The following is a 13461-nucleotide window of genomic DNA, read 5'->3' as shown; positions in this document are numbered from 1 at the left end:
GTTTAGAGAGTCTTGACCACCTTCTCCTTCTGGGTTTCGCAGTATTATACCCATGACTTCCAAAGAGCTAGCATCCTCCTCAGATGACTCATCCTCAGATGAACAGCAGCTGCTTATGCTCCATTAATCCATAGAAGTCTCCATCTCTAGGTCTTGTTGTCTACCCTGCTTCATGTCATACACAATTTTTTGTTGCTTGCCACCTACCTTATGATTTGGTCGCAACTCAAGGGAACCTGTCTCCCAATCTTGCCTAGCTTTCATAGCCATAATCCAAGGTCTTCCAAGGATTAGCGGATAGCCCTCCCCCTTAGTTGGGATCACATAAGCATCAATTGAGATTGCCACACCAAAAGCTGAAACCTTCACTCCATTAACCTTTCCCACACAAGCCACCCTTACATTATTTTCCATCTTAGCTTGTAAGGAAGTTTGCTCGTTTACTTCCAAACCCAACCTGTGCATTAATTTCTCTGTCATAACACAAATCTCGGCTCCACCATCTACGTACACATTGGAGACTGGCTGACTCTTAATCTCTGCATCAATGACTAGCACGATATCCTTCATGCCTCTTGCACTAATAGACCCAATTGACTTTGCCTTAGCCCTCCTGATGCTGACCATCTTAGACCAGGTTCTACGCATCTTTGGGGAAAGGTGGAGGAGTTGCTGCCATGAAATCTTTGGTCCTTGATTACTCACATCTGCTACCAGGTCGTAAGGTATGGATCCTACCCCAAGTGGAAAGTCTTCTACTCCTATGTGCCTCCTTGACCTACTCTTCCTTTTCTTGTCTCCTATCACTTGGGAGGAACCCTCATTCCCTTTATCCGGCTCTGAAGCTTCCATTTCATCAGTTCTTTGTCTCCTAACTCTCTTTATTGGCATGGCAACAGCTTCCTCCATTTTTTCTTTCCCTTTATCCTTACCATTGTCAAGACTTATGACAGAGACAACCCTGTCCTCCCTTTCGATGGTAGTGGAGGGATCTCTGCTAGTGCTTGTGGTGGTGGAGGAGGGGGTCTCAATATTTGGATTGGTGGAGCCACATGTGCATTTTGTCCATTTAGTGGCCTAGCTCGAGGAGGAGTGACTTGCTGGCGAGGAGGCCGTCTTTGATTACCATTTCCTTGATAGCGTCGTGGATGGGGGCAATAATACATGCCATGAACTACCTCTCCACAATTGTAGCAAATGTACTCACGTGCTTGCCTCTGTCCTTCTTGTCTATTTCGTTCATTTCCTGGCTGGGGAGCCCTTACACCTTGAACCAGATTGATGGACAGGCTCTCTAGTTGATTGGTGATTTGTTGAAGTAATTCTTGTTGAGAGGACTCTTGGTCTGTTGCTCCTGTCCCTGCTACTACCCTTGCCGTAGGTTGAGCTAGCGGTGGAGGCTCCATTCCCCCTTGTAGTTGAGCTTGGAATTTTAACTTCCTATCCTTCTCCCTTGCATAAGTCATAGCTTTATCAAAGGTATCTGGGAATTTACCTTTTACCTTTTCTCGAAGGATGGGGTAAAGCCCTGCCAGGAAACAGTCCTTCTTTAGGCATTCTGGCGCCCTTTCTCCTTCACCTAGTGATGCACACCATTTCTCCCACAGGTTGGAAAACTTTCCTTCATAGCTTCTATAGTCATTGGGTGATGTTTGGTGTAGCTCTAAGAGCTGTCTCCATATCTCCTCTGGAGGCTCATGGCGGCGAAATTCTTCGATGAAGGCCATCTTTAAGGACTCCTAGTCTCTTCTTTCTTCAGGTGCCAAAGTTTGATACCATAATTTTGCACCTTCCCTCAAGACCAAAGGAAAGGCCCTTAACTTAGTAGCTTCGTCATACCTTCCCGATACCAGAAAGGCCATTTCCAAATTATCCAAAAAGTCTGGAGCAACCTCCCCAGGCTTACCATAAAAATTAGGGAAGGCCATAAATGAGAGAGTAAATAATTACACAAACAGCTCCAATTTATTTTAAAATAGAGTATGGTAATTACAATTTGGAGCTTTAGCACAACTTAGCTCAAAATAGGATGAATATCGACACATCAAAGGAATGGTAATAGTCTAGTAAGGGTAGAATGACAGGATGAGGAGAGCACAAGATTTCCCCAAGTCTCTCGGCTCCAAACAACAGGGCTATTCTTTGCTGATAAAAGATTTTTCTATCAATACAAATATTCACACGGATATGACGCACAAAATGGAGAGGAAACATGCGGGGATCATCATTCTCATTATTGGCATCCATACTTACACACAAGAGCCTAGCTTAGTTGCACCACCTTGGGACCAATGAGCCTGATCAGCCACAGAAGGTCAGCACCTCGGATCACTTCGACTCTTCCTGATGCATCTGTGAAGACTTAAGGCGTGATGGCAACACTTTGTACAATGCTGAGCCTTTTAGCAAGCAACAATTGGATGCTATTACCATAATCAGCATGATGAATGAAAGTGACACCATTAATGTGCAGCACATCATCAACTAAGATAGTTTCCTTAGATTGAGATAACTTTTTGAAAATTAGCAGCAAAGGTAGGGCAGGGAAGCTTTTCACCCGGTCTCCAAAGCACTTTGGACAATATCCAAAGTGATCTTCACGCAGACAGGAGGTTGGCTTGGGATTGGTGGTGTCTGGATTCACAAAGTGCACTGGGAGCACTCGCAGATGGGAGGCAATCTTGTAGGCAAGCCTTCGCCTCTTTGCTTCAGGAGGATTTAGGGGTGAGAGTCGTGGTTGCAAGTTGGAGGTTGAAGTTGGTTGCTCACTAGCCTTTTTCTTGCCTGTAGTGGTCATGTAATCCCTTATTAATAAGATTAAGCCAAATGTTACCTTACGCTTGAGCACGCGCTGCGCCCTTGGGCCACTTAGGTGTAGAGGTGATCTTCCTCCTCTTAGTCGGCTCCTCAGGAAAGAGAGGTCTGGTGATGCTTTCTCTTCCCTTAATGTGTGTCACAGTACCTTCGTGTATGTTAATGTAGAATATTTCAAGCTCCTGTGCGTTGGAGGTTTCTGGAGCACTCATAGGTTGAGAGGAGAGGTATATCAAGCTCTTCTTCTTACTCTCCTTCGTTGGCGACGATCACGAACAAGGCATGTAGAAGAACTTACTTCTTGAATTTCAACGACACTGCAACCTGGTAACAAGACCTCGATGAAAGCTTTTAAGGCCTCTAAAGCCTCCTCCTCTTTTGTTCTCCAATTTGCAAACTCCTCACGCCATTCGTCCATGTTGTAGATTGCACATCTTCATTGCTTGTGGACTGAAGGTCTGTGCAGCCCTCCTCCGTGGGGGCACCAAAATGATAGCGGGAAAAAGAGCAGTGCAATCGGGTGGCCTCTGTACTCGTGCACACTCTACAAACCACGCCTCATGCAAACAAGCAAAGAAACAAAACAAAGGGGGCACCACCCTAAATTAAGAGGTTTAGGGACCTCACACATAGTGCACATAGGCAAGTGAGACTTCTGGCATTATGATGGCATCAAAACATATGGCAAAACACATAGAAACGAAGCTTAGGGACCTTATGTAGCATATATATATACACAAGACATCAGCTTAACAATACAATGGCATCTGATCATACATAACAAGGATATAGAGAAGCAAGCCAAGGATGTCATAATCCCTTGTCAAAAACAATCAACCCAGCAAGTAGATATGATCCTACTAGCAACACATCAATACCTTAGAGAATGATGGTGAGGATGGTGGCCATGGAGCATGAGAGAAGACTCCTTATTTAGGTTTTAGGGCTAGTAATGTAGCATACTAGAGGGAGAGAGAGTAGAGCTCCATCCATAGCTCCTCGTTGTGAGCAATGTCGTCATAGCTTCGTTGCTTGGTGAAGTGGGTGAAGTGTTGGTTTTGAGTGAGAGAAGGCCTCCTTATATAGGTTTCTGAGAGGGTTTAGGATTAGGGATAAACATGCTTAAATCCACTGATTGGGATTACTTTTTGCTTAGGGTGGTCAACAGATTGAGGTCACCTGATATGTCACCATCAAGATATTCTCTAGAGTGATGTGAGAGGGGAGGGTAAATGCTGATTTTTCTGATTGTGACACATGGGGATAAGGCCTTGACCAGCATTTAAGAGCAGGTAAGGTGGCTGTTGAAACTGGAGGTTCTACACATGTCAGGGGGGGACCTGCGGGGGGGAGGTGGCAGTTGGGTCCTCCTGAATATCAAATTCTCAAAAAATCCTCAACCATGGCTTCTTTTGACATGTGTTCTTTGAAAAAATCAGCATGTCTCTTTTCAACTTAAAAGTCTTTATCCCTGTTGACTCACCTTTACCATAAGATTTTCCCCTTTTCTCCTCCTGTAACTGCATTGTTGATGCCCAATCACTGCTTCTAGTAACGGTGAACTGTTACCTACCAAATACTTATGGTGCAGTAAAAAAATATTTACCATGGGTAAAAAAAGTTACTGTAGGTAAAAAGTGATTTGTATTTACCATGTAGGTGAAAATATTTACTGTAGGTAAAAAATATTTACTGTCGGTAAAAAAGTGAAAACGGAGTATGCTGTGCTGTGAGTCCACACGAACATCCTCGTGTAAATTTCACTAGAAATTCACACCTAGAATGGGCTATTCTGTAAGATATAGGTTGTAGGCATGCATAAGAGCTCGTTCCCACGTATCTTCTGTCCATGGCACTTTTTACTCTTTGGTGCTTGTGAAGTAGATTTTTCTTCTCTTTCGAGATCCCTTGGACTAGAGTATCCTCATCTCCCCAACAACTGACTGTGCCTTTATTGCATCTTCAGAAGGGGTCCTAAAAACCATGCATCAACATATATATATATATATATATATATATATATATATATATATATATATTTCCTCCTCTCTCCCTCATGTACATATGTGTGTGTGTGTGTGTGTGAGTGAGAGGAGAGAGAGAGAGAGAGAGAGAGAGAGAGATGCGGGGAGATGTAGAGCATGATGATTAAGATGAGTTGGATGATATTTGCAGGTCCACCATTAGGTATCTTTGTCAAAACTATTCACTTCAAAACAAATACTCGCCCCCCCCCTTCCCCCCCCCCCCCCCCCCCCCCCCCCGCTCTCTCTCTCTCTCATTCTCTGATTCTCTCATGTACATGTGGGAATGACCACATGTTCATGTGTGTGTGTGTGTGTGTGTGTGTTGTGTGTGTGTGAGAGAGAGAGAGAGAGAGAGAGAGAGGAGGAGGAGGAGGAGGAGGAGACGAATATATATATATATATATATATATATATATATATATATATATATATATATATATATATATATTATATATATATATAATATATATATATGTGTGTGTGTGTGTGTGTGTGTGTGTGTGTGTGTGTGTATGTATATACATATATGTACACACACACACACACATATATATTTAGAGAGAGAGAGGGATTAAGAAAAAAAGCTTGTTCCATAAATTAATTTTGGAGCGAAAGCGAGCGTTTTTTTTGGAATTGCTCAATTGAGAAAGAATCTAGAAAAAGCTCCATTCCCATCCTCTTGGAATTAGGGTTTCAATAATACATAGACAACTTGGAGAAGATGAAGAAGCTCAAGACCCACAACAAAAGTGTATTGCTTAGTGCACAATAGAAAGATTATTTAGCCCTAGAATAATGGGCATATACGAAATGCATGGGGAAAATGTCAAAGTTGATGATGCAAAAGCATAGAGACCAAGGGGGAAACCCGAGAGAGAGAGAGAGAGAGAGAGAGAGAGAGAGAGAGAGAGAGAGAGAGAGAGAGAGAGAGAGAGAGAGAGTCTCTCTTGAACCAATCACCTTGGCAAGGAATAATTGAAATGAATATAATGGGGGTTAAGGGTTGCTTATATATCCACCTCAATAAATTTCCCTACCCAAACTTTGACAAATAAGTGAAATAAATACCTAAAAGCCAAAATAAATATTGGGATCACATTGGGAAATTCACTAAAGATGCAAAAACTCTAACACCCTCTTTCTAGCTCATAGGGGACAAATAGTGAGACCATGTTGATGAAGAAACAACCATCAACACCCTAGCACCTGCAGACTATTGGATACACCTCGGATTTGCTACCCTTAACTTTGTACCTTAGAAAAATGCCATCTTGAACATTGGTTTCCTTTAAGAAAAATTGAGTTGATACCACACTATGTCCTAGAATCCCCAATCTTGAACTATGAACACATCACATCCAAAATAATCCAAGAAAATGAACTTTGGAACACATCCTATCCATAATCCAGCCAACAAAAATGGATTGGTGTGCACTCATCCATAATGTTTTATATACATCTGATTGGGTCCTTGCTAGATGCATGTGCCTTGAACTTTGACCCATGGGTTAAAACACCAAAAACTTGAACTCAACCACAAGGGTCCAAATCAATTATACGGAGCACTTCTTGCCCCTCTCTGCCACTCACAAGCCTCTCTCTGTGGATGAAGCTAGTGGCAAGGATACTGCTCTTTGACTAGGAATTTGGTGTCATGGGGCCAGCGTGGTTGCCATCACATGTGCCATGCCAATCTCCTCTGTCAAATCTTTATCACTGTTATCTCTATCTCAGTTTCCTTTGCCTTTATTTCTTTGAGAGTTCTTCATTTTGTCTTTGGCTTCAAATTCTCGAGCCAAACAAAGCGTCGTTACATTTAAAACATTGGTTGTCAAACCTCGTGGGTACTAAGGTATCTAATTGAGTGTTGGTACTACCATCCTTGTCAAGCTCGCCTTTGCCTTTGTCCTCTAACTTGTAGAGAATAAGAAAGCCCATACACTCATACACACACTTAAGAAGCTCAATCCATGGCTGCACTCACTTCTACGTCTTCATTGAGGTAGTATAGAATACACACTTACTTAATAGTAGACTAGTTAGTAGAGAATATAGTTAGTCATTTTATGTGTGTCACTTATATAGCTGATTTTAGTGACCTCCAAGTACACAATAGCTGAAGTGTAAATATCTCCACCATAGCATATATCTTTGTTAATCCATCACCATTGCATGTTGAATCAACCATCAAGTATCACATGGTTTACATTCTTCATTTCTCCCACTCAAGCTCAGAAGGAGCTTGCATATCATGCACACCCAATGCTTCTCTAAAGTATGCAAACTTGTCTCTTCCAAGTGCCTTTGTAAATATATCCACAACTTGATCATTTGTCTTCACATGAACCAACTCAATATTACCATCAATCACTTTCTCATGTACATAATGATAATGCACCTCAATATGTTTTGTTCATGCATGATAAATCGGATTTTTGGCCAGCATGCATATTGTCACAATAAATCACCACCTTGCCATCCACTTCAACTCCCAAGTCATACAACAAATTCTTCAACCACATTGCTTCACATGTAGCTATGGATGCTACTCTATACTCCGCTTCCGTGCTTGACAATGTGGTTGTATGTTGCTTCTTACTACTCCAACTAACAATGGAAATTCCAAAATGTGAATGCATAACTACTTGTAGACCTTTTATTACTTACAATTCTATCCCAATTGACATCTATAAATCCATACATACATCCTTCCATAGTCTTCTAATAAACAACCCATAGTTACACGTTGTCTTCACATACCTCAAAATCCTTCGAACAACATCCAAATGACTCTTGCATGGATTTACCTAAATTATGAAACCACACCAGCTGCATAACTCAAGTCTGGATGTGCTATATTCAAGTAAATCAGCCCACCAACAATCTTCCAAAACATGTATGCATCGTCCAAATGGTTTTCATTGTCAACAAGCTTCACATTTTGATCCAATGGTACATCCAATGGCTTGCATGCTGTCATACCAAACTTCTCAAGCATGTCAATGATGTCTTTTCTTTGAATCAGCCATATACCATCTTTTGTGCCAATGACTTCAATGCTAAGAAAATATCGTAGTTCACCAAGATCTACTCCACATGAAATTTTTGTTCCAAGTCTTTAATGGCACTCATATTGTCTCCCATAATAATTAAGTCATCTACATAAATCATCACAATGACAATACCACCATTTTCATGCAATACATAAAGTGAGTAATCCACCTTTTATTGCATGAATCCAAATCTCTTTAACAACCTGCAAAAATTTTCACAACATGCTCGTGATGCTTGTTTTATACCATAGAGAGTTTTCCTCAATCTACATACATAGTCTCAATACTTTAGATGCACAAACCCTTGTGGTTGATACATGTACACCTACTCCTATAAATCTCCATTCAAAAATGAATTTATCACATCTTTTTTCTTAAATCTCTAGGCATTCATTACTGCCAATGTTACCACACTCCTCACGATAGACATTTTTGCAATCGGGCTAAATGTTTCATCATATTCCACACCGTAACTTTGTGCATATTACTTTGCAACCATACTTGCTTTATATCTTTCTACCTCTCTATCAACCTTGCATTTGACCTTATAAACCCGTTTATAGCCAATAGATTTCTTTTGAGGAGGTAGTGGTACCAAATCCCATGTCTTATTCTTCTCAAGGGCTTCCATCTCCTCATACATAGCATCTTTCCATTCATCACTTTTGATTGCTTCTTCATAGTAGCAAGTAGGCCCTACATGTCAAACTTTTTCCATCATATAATCATAATGCATCCTAATGTGGCTATAATATGCCAATCTATCAATAGGGTACTGTGACTCTTTGTGATCTTCACAAGACCGGCCCACTTTGCACTTGCCTTTCATGGAGAAGTACATAACGTCCACTACTTCTCAACACACCCAAAGTTTACACCTTTGGAAAAGTATTCTCACTATCCACACTACTATTCAAAATATATCCATCTACATCATGCTCATCTATCTTTTGTTTGCCCTTATCTTGAGTCATGTAATGCAATCTACCACTCCATGGTTTCTCTGATGTACTTGCATCATGTGACTCTTATGGTCCAGACATACTTCTACTTAAGTGTTTCTCTTCCACATGAATTCTATGTACATTATGATCATATTCATTCTCATATACACAACAAGATCAACTTTCTTTGGTTTATACCAAGAATTATCCTCACAATAGACTTACATACACCTTTCGTGTTGTCTGATCTTAACACTTGTATCATTTCTTCTCATCCGGATAGCCAAGAAATACGCATTTGATGGATCTTGCATCCATTTTTATTATCACTTCATGTAGTACATGTACATAGCAAATACTTACAAATAAATGAAAATATGTCACCGTAGGCTTTCTCCCCCAAAGTATCTTATAAGGAGATACACCATGAATAATTACCATAGGTGTTATATTAAGAATATGCACATCCATATGAGATGCTTTAGCCCAATAGTACAATAGCATGTGTTTTTCATTCATCATAGCACTTCCATGATCACTCTATTCTTCTCTCTCTGGGGTTTTTCGGATGTATATGAAGTAATTGTAATTGATACCATGCTCACGTGATTTGCATCAAAATCATGTGAGATATACTCACCACCGCCATCAAACCTCAATCATTTAACATATTTAAATGCTGCTTTGGATTAGGCATGTTCTTAAACTCCACAAACTTCTATTGATGTTTATGTGTCATAAAGTAAATCCAAGTATAGCGACTATAACCATTAATGAAAATTAGAAAATAAGATGCATACATTGAATCAAGTCCAATGGATGCACTCTAACGTGTTCTCTACGTGGAAATGGCAATCTTGTTTGCTTTCCAAATTGGTATGCTACACATATATTGTTGAAATCCAAGTTAATAAAACGTGGAAATCCTCTTACAATCTCATGCTTTTGCATCATTTTCAGCTTTTTAAGTTTACATGTCCAATTCTTTTGTGCCATAATTCCACATTTATATCATTATGTGCAGCCCTTGTATACATATTCTCATGAGAAACCAGATTACCTACATCCAACAAAAACAAGCGCCTAACTTTCTTAACTCTTCCACATCTATTGTGGCTAAAATCATGTATAAAAAAACCAAATTTATTAAATGTAACTTGCATGTTTTGATCAGCCATTTTTCCAATAGAAACAAGACTTTTAGAAATAGTTGGCACATGCAACACATCTCCCAAGGTATTTTGCACACCACTCTCCGCTTTCAATGGTACACTACTACCTGCATGTGTAATTGCATGCATAGTGTTATCTCCCATAGCAACATACTCCTTATTAGGAATAGGTTTCTTTCCATTAAACCATTTTCCATGACAAGCCATATGATTAATGCATTTGGAATCAACATACCAACTTCTATCACTTTTTGATTTGGACATATTTCCAAGGACATGTTGCATAGAAAACAAATGACCATGTGAATCATCATTATGAGCACCAATATATCCACCTTTTTCGACAAAATGAGAGTGTTGTGCTCACCCAAAACTTCTACCTTGACACCTTTCATTTTGTCTATGACAACAATCTCTCTCAAAATGTATATATCTACCATAATAGTTTCAATATCCATCTCTTTGCATAAAATCACCACCTCTACTTTGTGGCATGAATCTCCCCCTTGATCTATGCATAAAACCAACTCCTCTTTGCATAAGGGGTCTTTGAACATAATCATTGACTCTTCCTTGCGTATGATTTTCTATTCCATGCATTGCACATCTTCCTCTTCTACAATTATGATAAGAAACTGCATCTCTACTTCAGCCACTCGTAGATGCATTGAGACCAAGTTTCAGTCATACATAAAGCAATCAACTTCTCAAAGTCTGGCATAGTACCTCTCACATAAATAGAGGTATCCAATAACTTGTACTATGGTCCTAAACCATTTAGCATAACCAAAACAAGATCATCATCTTCAACTACGCAATTTATGGATGCCAAATCTTCTACAATTTGTCTACTTTTAGCCACATATTGTATGGATTTATCGCCATATTCCATGCAACCTTTGCTTCAATTGAATCCTTTGTGCCTCATTACTTGTGCCATATATCTCATGCATAGTACTCCAAGCATCCTTCCGTGTAGTAGTCTTCTTGATATGAGGTATTAAGCTTTCCAGAACACATATGGAGATCCAGCGCAACACTTTTTGTGTTTTTTCAATCCACAGTTTGTATGACTTCTTTTCCTCTTCCAAAGGATTCAGAGGCAATTCCGAACATACACTCACTTGTGACAAGATCCCATACGCTTTTTCCCATCAAGAAGATATCCATTAGATACATTCATACATGGCAGTTGTCTTTTGTGAGCTTTTCACCAACAATTTGAGCTATTTTCAAAGATGAATCAACCATACTTACTTCAAATAGTTTAAACAACAAATACCATCAATGTATGATGCATAGGAAAGTCTATTTGCTTCCACAATCTCTATGCAAGCATGTGCAATAAGCCACAAATTCATAGGTAAGCTTCAAGTGACTAGAAATCTCACTTCAACCTCTTAGATTTGCACACACACCTCAGCTTTTATGCATAAAAGTGTCCACAACTTGATACATACACTTTCCATTAGGCATTCTTTACTTATTGGATGTTGACCAAGCGATCAAGGACAAAACTATATGCAAAAAAATAGCTTTATTCAGCTACTATTTCAAAGCTAATAAAGTCAATATTTGCTACAAATTTCTTTTGAGAAGTTATAGAGCTAGACTGTGCATCAATCGGACACTCTGAATGAGAGATATGACCAAAAAATTGCACTGCTGTAGTGCAGTCTACCAAAAATGAGTTCACTCTCTTTGCACCACCAATGCTTCGAATGCTCATATCTTCACTTCAACCTTTCTCTAATACCACATGTAGAGAATTCACAAGCCCATACATTCATACACACACTCAAGAAGCTCAATCCATGGCTGAACTCACTTCCTCTTCTTCATTGAGATAGTAGAGAATACACACTTCCTTAGTAGTAGACTAGTTAGTAGAGAATACAATTATTCATAGTATGTGTGTCAATTATGTCACTTGCGTAGCTGATTCTAGTGACCTCCAAGTACACACAATAGATGAATTATAAATATCTCCACCGTAGCATATATCTTTCTCAATCCATCACTATTGCTTGTCAAATCGACCATCATGTATTACATGGTTTTGGTTCTTCATAGAGAACTTGTGGATATGCTTTTGACTTCACAATCTCAAGCCAAACAAATTGTTGGTCTCCTTGAGAACTGTGGTTGAGCTAGGACTCTAGTTGGGTGCTAATCAATCCACATTCCAAAGCCATGAGTTGGTATTGGTCATGGTTCTTCAATGATGGTGAGACACCATGAAAATAGCCTCCACAATTTAGCACAAGATTAGCACAATTTAGAAGAAGATTAGCCACTAAAACTGTCCAAGGCCATGTGCCCCTACACCATACCAAAACATTCATATCAAATGTATTGTCAACATGAAGCACTTTAAAATGCTTGTCCTCCAGCCCACCAAAAATGCTTTGGAAGGGCTCTTGCCCTGCAACATTTTAAAATGCATGAAAACTTCCCTCCGAAAGGGCCCACAAGGGGTTTCCTTCACCAAGCACTACTTGCAGACTCTCAAGATGCTCTTGATGGAAATAGTGATGTCTTTGATAGCATTGCAAAATTCTTTCTGATAGAGCTATTGCTTCTTCGCCGCCGCAAGGTTCAAGAAAAATGCCAGCGTTTTGGGAGGGGGAGGTAAGCGCCATCAATTCTCCTCTTCTTTATGGTTTCTCTTCTCAAAGAGATATCTTGCTCCTCTGAGGCTCTATTACTATGTCGAAGACACCAATGTGGAAGTGTAGATACAAAGGGGAGAAAGCACCAAAGAGAGAGAGAGAGAGAGAGAGAGAGAGAGAGAGAAAGAGAGAGTCTCCTAAACCAATCAACCTTGGCAATGAATAACTGATATGAATACAATGGGGACTGAGGGTTGCTTATATAGGCACCTTAGTAAATTGCCCTACCCAGACTTTCACAAATCAGTGAAATTAATACCTAAAATCCAAAATAAATATTGGGATCACATTGGGCCGTACACTTGATATGCCAAAACTCTAAAAAAAAAAGGACCTTCTAGTAGTGAGGAAAAAAATGCCCCAATGGTCCTAAGTGTATTCATACACATCACTGCCACATATATGGTACTAGCCATGGCCTCCTGAAGGTTGTCTCCTTTACAAAGCCCACGATTTCAATCATTAGAGTGGTCCACTATTTTCCATGTGTCATTTTTTATTACATTGTCATACTCTAACTGCATTGCTTCTTTCCACTTTGGATTATCCATGGCCTCTTTCATGAATCCTGGCTCCTTTATAGAGCCCACAATTTCAATCATTAGAGCTATATTGACGATGTGTGTGGATGCTCATTTTCACTCCTTGATTCTCTTTGACCTTTGCAAACCATCTTCTTCTTCATAAGGATTGTGAACATGAGGATTTTGATCATCAAAGAGATGTTTAGTTCATTTTGGTAGCGGCTTCTTCTTGATGCTACAAAGGTTGGATAGTTT

General features: G+C 39.8%; 1 pseudogene; it reads right to left on the bottom strand.

Annotated features, from left to right (window-relative positions):
- Window positions 1-10658: 10658 nt before the first annotated feature.
- Window positions 10659-11261, bottom strand: LOC147416767 (uncharacterized; annotated as a pseudogene).
- Between the last annotated feature and the right edge of the window lie 2200 nt (window positions 11262-13461).

The sequence above is a fragment of the Adiantum capillus-veneris genome, unplaced genomic scaffold, assembly GCF_014529385.1.
Source record: "Adiantum capillus-veneris isolate H3 unplaced genomic scaffold, ASM1452938v2 Hic_scaffold_477, whole genome shotgun sequence".
Lineage (NCBI taxonomy): Eukaryota > Viridiplantae > Streptophyta > Polypodiopsida > Polypodiales > Pteridaceae > Adiantum > Adiantum capillus-veneris.
This window is presented reverse-complemented; position numbering and strand designations above follow the sequence as displayed.